Raw genomic sequence first — 9,670 nt, 5'->3', positions numbered from 1 at the left:
GTTCACATAGCGATCACTGCACATTCCTTGCTACAGTTTAGCAGAGAGTTCTGAGTTGTGAGAATCTCATTGTTCTACTAGATAAGTAATCTGGCTAACCTTGGTTCTTGACTACTGTCTTTCTTATTGTAATGTTATAAATAGTGTGTTCTAAATAAACTCAGGGACACAGACACAGCTTGATTCTGTGATCCCTCCTGCAATTCTGTCTGTCTTCTTTCTTTTCCTCAGTCCATGCTCCCCCTTTCAGGTACCCTCAATTACTTCGTCGGCTGGCTCCGACATACTTATACATTTATTTGGTTAATTAAGGCCTGATATAATTGCAAACTCTTAAGAGAAGCTGTTTCTAGAAGGTAGGGAGCAAGGATGCTGCTTACTAGCACCAACATGTTATCATCTCAATCAAGGGAGAAGAACCTGTGATCTAAAAGCCATTTTAGAAACAGGTTCCCTAAGTCGGCCTCCTCAGTGGCTTTAGGAGAGTCCAATCTCCTTGAAGTCAAGAGCCAGGTTTGCCACTTTAACCTGTGCAGGCAGTGGGAGCAGAAGGCCTGGGTCTAATTGGTATTTATTGCTGCCATTGTTTTGGATTCCAGACCTTTGATAAACCTTTCCCAGCGCAGAAAACCCATGGTTAACTCCACAGCGGTAAGGAAGCCGTGGAGGCAGGACTGCAATTAACCTTCATGGGCAAAACAAAACATAAAAAACTCCAAGGAAGGCTTGCTTTTACAGATGTAAATTTAATGAAAGCTAGCAGGTGAAAAGAATATACTGTAAAGTGAGAATATATTTTGTGTTCAAACACAATAACCAAGGAAGAGACATTTTTCAAAAAAGGACTAATTATTCATATTGGCAGTGAGGACAAGAAGAGGAAAGAATGTAAAAAACAAAATAGTTATAATTAAAAAGTAGATTGTTTCTAATACTGGGATTCAAGTGTAAGTGTCATCAAGTGGCTTCGTATTTATGTGACAATGCTCAAAGAGTATGAAACACCTAACCGTTTCCTCAAAACTTTTTCTCTATTGCTATGTGTAAGGGGTGGTGTTTATAATGGGAAATATTCTGTCTTAAGAAGCTGCAAATTCCAGGTAATTGTCAGTGAGCAAGAAACTTACCTTCTCTAAGCCTCAATTTCAGTATCTGAGAAATTCAAAGAGGCACCTTAACAGCCTGTAAGCTGAAAGCTCTGTCACATTATATTTTGAGGCCCTTTGGGGCTCTAAGCTCTATGACTCCATAATGCTTTGTAGTAGAGCCTCTTCTGTAATTTATCTCTTAACAGTCTGTTTCACATGTTGGTAATAATGGGAGGCTGAGGAAAGTTCATTAGAAGTAGATAAAGGAAAATAAAAGTCAAGAGAGAAGAAGTCAACCTCTGAACCTAGAAAAGAACAGTATTTTGGAGGTGGGGAAAAGTGACAGGTAGGGGTAAAGAGGGCGGCTGAAGGCAAAAAACAGAGGAGAAAGGAATATGAAAAGGAACAAAGGTAAGGAGGGGTTTTATGCGCGAATGAGTTAAGGAGATGTATTTAAGAGGTGGGATGAGGTAGCAGAATCCAGTCACGCTTGCCGATTGGAGGGGGTTAGCCTAGCTCTCAGCCAGATCTTGCCTGAGCCGTTACCCATGGTTGTGAATCGTCTGTGCATGGTGCTTGTGGGCTGACTGGCACTGTGAATACAGAGGTTTATAAATTTGAAAGGCAGATAGATATATATTTCCATCTTTGTTCCAAAGCATTTGCCTTCTCAAAAGTTATGCTTTGAATTTAGAGGCTGCTAGGAAGGTCAAACCCTCAAGAGAACAAAGGTAATATTGAATGTGGGACAGAGTTGAAATCTGGGCCAAGGCCCAGACATTCTGATGCTGTGAATCTGTGAGTGCCTGCCCAGAACCTCTGGGAGTTGCTGATATTGAAGACTCTCAGCTGAAATATATTCTGTACATTCATTTTTTTTTATTGTGTCAATTTCCATTCTAAATTAGTTGTCAGCTTGGGAATATTCTGTCTGGTATTAGCCTTTACTTTGGTATGACAGTTTTTCTTCTACTTTTCTAAATTTGAAACTTAATAAAATGCTATGTGGAGTGAAGCTTTGTTCCTATCTTCTCTCTTGCCATCTCTTTTCCCTAAAGGTTAGCTGTGTTTTTCAAGCTTCAGAAGTTCTTGGAAATTTTATCTTGGTACTTTTGTTACTTTAAATTGATTTTCTATACAAGAGAAGTCTTCCTGGATTTGACCTCTATTCGTTTTTCGTTTCATCTTTACATACACACACACCAGCTGTTACCAGGTGGTGAAGAAGATTGGACAATGGGCCTTTGCTGGCTGTGATTCAAAGTATCCATTTCCCGGGCTTTACCTCTGAACTGTGCTGACATTCTCAGTGGCCACTTGGGGGAGCCACATACCCGTTTTCCCTGTTTTAACAATCCTTTTTTTAAGGATGCGGGGATTGTGTTTAGCTTGTGGCCAAGATGAAAAGTATATTGTTTTAAATGCCTTTGGAAAGAAAGCAGCAATTCAAATTGACAAATTTATGGGTTTAAATTTTATTTGACTTTCTCCACTTCTTTCTCCAGAGGATGTGGAAACTAATGAACAAAAGAGCAGCATCTTTAAGAAGAAATACGTACTTTTAAAGCACTGCTCTCTGGTCCTCCTTTTGCATGCACTTCTGAGGCTGGTAGCTGAGAGGCAGTTAAAACTCCGAATATATTTGCCTTGTTTAGTTCATCAGCACATGTCATAGATATTAGAGCTCCCATATTCTCCAAGAAGATTAGATAAACAGAGTTAAAGGGCATACTTTTAATTTCATTCTTTTTGTTTTTGCATCTCCCAGCTGTCTCCAAATTGAATTTATTTTTAACTCCACCATCTAAGAACAATCTTAAATCATAGGGTCAAGAGATTATCGATACGGTGGGAAGCAGAAAGATGAAGAAAGGAAAGATATCGGGGCCACTATTCCTACATTAGTTTATAACAGTTGTTGAACTGTTTTGTGTATAGTTTGAACACAGTGATTGAAAAAAAAATCGAAAAAGGGCGATGAAATAAAAAATTGGCATAACACCTCAAGACCTGGGATTTACTTTAAGAGTCAGTCTCTCTGTCTCTCTGTCTCTCTGTCTCTCTGTCTCTCTGTCTCTCTCTCTCTCTCTCTTTGAGGAATGGGGTTTAATCTATAAGAAATACTGGATGTGGGATTTAAAAAGATTATAAACCTAGTGACTTGAGACCTTGAGTAACGCAATACAAACAGAAGGACCAGTGCCTCAGAAGCCCTTTTGCTTGGCTTATTTGTGAGGAGGAACGCTGGTTTGATTAGACTCTGGCGGTCTCTTCACTTTCCCACAATGCACTTCACCAAGTTTCATAATCTTTCCTTTTTCCATTTAATTGTGATATAAACAGTTATTTGAGGGATAGTAATTTTAAAATCCTAAAATTTCAATCAGATTAATGTTGTACCAGATGTATGTGAATTATATTAATGCTCATTATAGTTAAAAAGACATGATCTCCTTTAGAAAAAAATTAAACAGTGTTAGAATTCTATGAACTAAAAGCTCATCTTAATTAAGCTCTTTTGATTTTTCTTGGAAAAAACAAGTCACACCCATGTGAATGACTGTACTTAATTTTGAAAATCAAATTTAGTTATAGATATGATTAAAAAATTGATCGTTCACCACAATTATTAAGATACTTTTTATAAAAAAAGTTTTTATAAAAAGAGATACAGTATTGGTGAATCATTTTCAGGGAGTAGTTTGGTAGAAAACTAACATTTATTGACCATGTGCTTTGTACCAAGCATTTTATATACATTTGTTCATTTTCTCTTCCCAATAACACGATAAAATGCTATACATTTTACAGATTAAGAAACTCAAGTACACATGTTAAATAACATACTCAAGTTTGAACAGTTAGTGTCAAAAACAGGTCTCTGTAATATCAACATCTATTCTCTTAGTTTAAGAAAAACTTTTCTCCATTAAATTATGTAGCATTCAATTTAAACTATTATATGTGTTAATTTATATGTTATGTTTTCTTAATTTTAGAGTGCTATGTTAAAATAGTCTAAACAAATCCATATTGTCTACTTGGGTCAACTTACATAGAGAAGATCGTATTACTATTTTCTAAAAAGTAGGCTGATTAACTGTTTCACTATTTCCCTTTTTCCAGAACTCAGACTTTCAGATTTATTAAAATTTTCACAGTGAAGAAATAAATGTAGGTGTCTTGCTCTGGTACCTAATACCACCTTACTGAATTTCCCATGTATAATTAAATTTGTTCCTAATGAACTTCTTTTCCTGGTTTTTACAGTTTAGTTACATGAATATCAGAGAAAGAATGAGGGAGAACATGTGATTTTTATTTCTTCAGCAACTCAAATATTCAATTGAACCAGGTATTTATTGAACAATAGGGAGAAAAAGATGATGATTGGAAGTTAGATAGCACAATAAAATCTGCTTTAACCACAATTACTAAAGAAATATTCATAGAAAGCCAGAGAACAGTGATGAATGAAAAATTCTACTTTTTGTCCCTTAATTTGTTTCTTGGACCAATAGCTTAAGCTATTTAACAAAAAGGCTTAGTTTAACAAATGATGGCTTAGCAATAAGTAGAAAATAGGGGATAATTTATTAGAGGAATAAACATAATTACAGTTAGAAGAAATACTTTTAAATGACAGTGAATTTTGTCTCAAATTTTGCTGGATCAACATCACAGCCTAGGCAATCAGATGGCCAATATGCCAGCTATGTATAATAGATAAATTTTAAATTAGAAATAGCAAGAGATTCAAAATGACCTACATAAAATCTTCTCATGAGCATATTATTTGCCATGTCCTCATTTCAGTGTTTCAGGGGCGAATTTGTCTTGAATAATTTAATCTGGCTTCCAAAGGTCACTTATTTCCAGGCAGCAGTCTAGCCTATGAGTCCACATTATTGATTTTTTAAATTTGGAAAGAACTAGAAAGCTTGTGTTCATATTGTTTGTAAATTTATTTCTAATCTGCTAAAGAGTTAAAAAAAAAACCCTCATTCCCCCCAATTTTTTATTCCAAGAATTTTATAACTTCAGAGACGTTTAAACAATAGCACAGTGAACACTCACGTGCCCTTCACCTAGTATTTGCGACTGCTAACATTGTGTCACATTTTATTTCCCTGTCTCTCTTTCTTTCTACACATATACTTTTTTTTTTTTAAGCCTATTTGAAAATGAGTTGCAGATGTCATGCCATTTTACCTCTGGATATTTCGGCATTTACCTTCTCTGATGAAAGGATTTTTCTCATACTTAAGCACAAAACCATTATCACACTTAAGAAAATTTATAGTAATTCAACGATTTTATTTAATATCTAGTTCACTTTAAAATTTCTTGAATTGTCCTCCAATGGGATCCCCTGGTGCTCTTGGAGGTTCTTTTCAGTAGCTCAACTTCTCAGCAAATCTAAGTTCATTGAAAGAAGGGGCAGATGCCAGATGCTGGATTCTGGATGCTCCATATTTCTAATGAGACCATTTTCTTAACCTGGGAGCTTCCAGTGTTGTATAGTTGCATGGATGGTTCCTGCCCAACCTATACCTATAAATATCAGTAGGAAGAATCTTTCTTTACTGGAACATTGGCCACGCACTTAGAGGTCATTTGTGTGCAACCTGAATTGTGAGATTGTGAGAGTTATGGGGAATGCACTTACTTTGCTATTTTTATTCTTTAAACCTTTCACTTTGTAAACTTTATTTTCTCTCTGAGTACTAGTACTATCTGTCTTTGAATTTTTTGGCTGGCATCCTCCAGAAACTTAAGCAATTTATTTTTTTCCTATGCACAATCTAATCGGGGTTCACACATTGCATTTGGTTTTGATCTCTCTTTAGTCTTATCTAGAACATGGCTCCATTCTTTTATTTTTACCCTGTGACAGTGACTTTTGAAGAGTTCAGGGTAGTTTCCTCTTAGATGTCACACATTCTAGATTTCTCTAATTGGATTTCTTCCTTATGGTGTCATTTAATTTGTTCCTTCATGTCCTATATTTCCCATAATTTGGATGTTTGATCTAAAACTTGACTAGATTTTAAAAACATTTATGGCAAGAAGATTTTATAGGTGATGATTTGTACTTTGTATTACATTATATCAAAGGCATATAATATAAGGTTGTCTCATTATTAGTGACTAGTTAAGGTGCTGACCACCAGAATTGGTATTGAAAAAGGCATATGTTTTGCTCTATTTAATTAATATTTAATCTGTTAGATGATATTTTGGTACTTTTTGACTATTCTGTTATACAACTACTTTTCATCCAATGGTTTTAGCTCCTTTTAATAATCTTTTCCAGAATCATTTATTACATTGGGGGGTTACAAAATGGTGATTTTCTAATTCTATCATTTCTTCTATATTTATTAGCTGGCATTCTTTTATAAATAAGACTGTTCTTTTCCTCTACTTCCCATTTTTCCTAATAGCTATAGACTAATGTTTTTTAAATTCAATGGACCATAATCAATTATCATAGTTATTTTTTATTGATGATTAAATTGACCTAAATAGCCCATTCAATTGGAACCCATTCAAACTTGTTCCTTTGACCTTTGACATTGTCCGTGGAATTGACAGCCACTAGACTTGCTTCCAATGATCTCTGCTTCCTAATATTCATTCCCTTATATAATCCTTCCCTCAAGTATGGGCTGGATGTAGTGACTCATGTCTAACAAAAAGGATAGGGCAAAAGTGATGGTATGCCATGTCTGAGATTGGGTTCTGAAAAGCCCGTTACTCTGTCCTTCTTATCCTTCCTTACTCTATTGCTAGCTAATGCTAATGGAAGCCAGACACGATGTTGTCAGCTTCCCTATAAGGAAGCCCACATGGCTAGAAATTGAGTGACCCCTTTGATCAACAGCCAGGAAGGAACTTAAGATTTCAGTATAACAGCCCATGAGGAAACAAATGTTGTCAACAGCCATATAAAGTAAGTTTAGAAATGGATCCTCTCCCAGCTGAGCCTGAGAGGACTGAAGCCAGGCTGACAACTTCATTGCAGCCTCGTGAGAGACCCTGAGCCAGAGGACTGGGCTAAGCCACCCTCGGATTTCTGACCCACAGAACTATGATATAGTAAATGTTTATTGTTTTAAACCCCTAAATTCGGGAGTCATTTGTTTTCGCAGAAATAGATAACTAATACCACCCCACTGGTTGAACACTTTTATTTCTTTCTGGTGCAACAAAATTTTTCAGATTCACTTCGTATTTTCCCTAACTCATACCTCGAACAAGCGTTTCTCCAAATTTCTCTGGTTTCTTTTAGTGGAGAATGGTGTGTAGAATACAAGATCCGGGCACAAAATATGCTCGTCGCTAAAAAGATGTCATCGTTTCTACCCTTCAGTGACTAGGGCTAGAAAACATGCACAAAAAATCTTGAGCTCATACCGCTGTTTCTAATTTAGTATTACGCGACTCTCCCTTCCCCGCTTTTCTCTTACAGTGAAAATCTCGATTCCTTATTTTAGCGGCAGAGAGTTAACATTACTAGGAAGTAGAGTAGTGGGTATCACAATTTTAACAATGGCAGTAAATTCTTTGCCTTTCTGGAATATCTTTCTCTTATAATGCCTTTATTTCTACCACTCAAGGTTTATTCATTTGACTCAAGGGTATTTTGATAGCTAGCATTCATTTATTAAAATTTGTTTAGAATTAGAAAATAATTCTAACTTAGAAAAATGATCCAGAAGAAATAGAATATAAATTAGAAAGGAATATAGGAAAATATAAAAGTAATAACTCTGGGTGGTGAACTTATGAGGTTTTTTTTTTTTTTTTTTTGCTTATTTTAATAAGAAATATATGTTGAGCCTCAAATATATGCTGTTCACTGTTTAAGGCACTGGAGTCTCAAAGTTTCTGTTTTTCTGCTGGAAGAACTTATATTCAGGAAAGAGAGTCATAGAAGTCTGTCAATATAATTGGTAAGTGATAACATAAAGAGAGACATAGCACTTTCTCACGTCAAATGTTGTCTAAAGGATAAGTACTATTTTATTAATAAAAAACATTTATTTTAAAAGGAGCAAAAGATCAAAGGCAGATACAAAGAGAAAGAGAAGATTTTTGAGTTGGGAGAAATGTCCCAGGCAAACTTGTTTATTTCATAATTTTCATTCAATTCTGATGAATTAAACCAGAGGATTTCTCAAATAAAGCTTTGCCCATTAAACTTTCTGATTCAAATTAAACTAGGTTTTCATTCTGGGTTTTGGTCAATTGTAGCATGCATATTCACAGTCAACTGTCATGTAGTTAGTTAAAGAATATGAAGGAAAATATTAAACAATCTACTAATTTTATGATTTCCTTAAATAGTTAAGCTCTTCTTTTGTTATCTTTCTAAAAATTATTATTTTTTTAGTTTGCATCTCTGCTTTAGCTATGCTCTCAGGTGAAGGCTTTTAAAAATATGCATGACTGTAATTTATGCTGAAACTCCTGAGTGCATTAGTCTGTTCAGTATAATTCATAGCAACACTTGGGAGAAATACAAAAGGAAGATAATTCAAATGGCATTTACATTTTTAACTTGTGTTGTCTTTGGCAATTTTGTTTAAGCTAATCCATATCTCTTTTCTTTTATTACTTTTTGTCATTCATATCGATTGAAATGATAATCCTGATAGAGATAAAAAAAAAACTTACTATAAAATGACTTTAGTAGAAAATAAATCAAGGCTGACATTTTAAATTGGTTTGGTAATAAACATACCCAACTGAAAACTTTCATTAGTATCAGAGGCATTAACTAATTCTGAGGAAGAGCAGTGTATTTACAGATAATAGTTATCACAGTTTCTGAAGTTCATGCTGGGCCAGTGGCACATCAGACATTGTAGAAGTCAACTATGTCTTTGACAGGGTGTGAGAAAGCCACTGAGGATACATTCTTTTGGGCCATTTACTTCATAAAGAACTTTACTAAAAATTGTAACTTATTAAGCCTTTGGATTTTTTTCTTTTCAGTTCCATTTCTAGCTCATGAGGATAGTTATTGGAACAATGCATGTTATTCTACTTTCAGAGAAGATGTTTCTGATTTGTAAAGCTGAAACACAAATCAGAAATTGTTATCTACTGATTGTCCTGGGCACTACAAATACAATGATAAGACAAAACACTGCTTTTAAGCAATACTCAGCTTAAGCCCATCTGAGTCATGGCCATGGGCACAAGCATTTGTATTAGGAAGACTTTATAGGGCAATATCAGCCAGTGAAGGCCACGGAAATCTATCACTGGAAAATACCCATTCAGGAGAATGCCTTTTGGACTATTTGAGCTCTTCTGTCCTTTGTGGCACTTGAAACAAAATTCATTTATGTACTTACTATCTTAAAGCTATGAAAAGCTAGTCTTGTTCTGAGGCCTTTAAACAACAATCAATTTGAGGTAGGTGTCCATGCAAAGTGGTTGTGACATGTTTGAAAGGCAAACTTATATCACACGGAAGAAGAGCTCTCTGGATAGATGGTTACATATAGTTTTGTAAAGACATCTAGAAACTTTGATCTGGGAGAAACCATATCACAGAGAAATTGTTA

This window comes from Pteropus medius, unplaced genomic scaffold (assembly GCF_902729225.1).
Source record: "Pteropus medius unplaced genomic scaffold, Ma_sr-lr_union100, whole genome shotgun sequence".
Lineage (NCBI taxonomy): Eukaryota > Metazoa > Chordata > Mammalia > Chiroptera > Pteropodidae > Pteropus > Pteropus medius.
Note: the sequence above shows the minus strand (reverse complement) of the source record.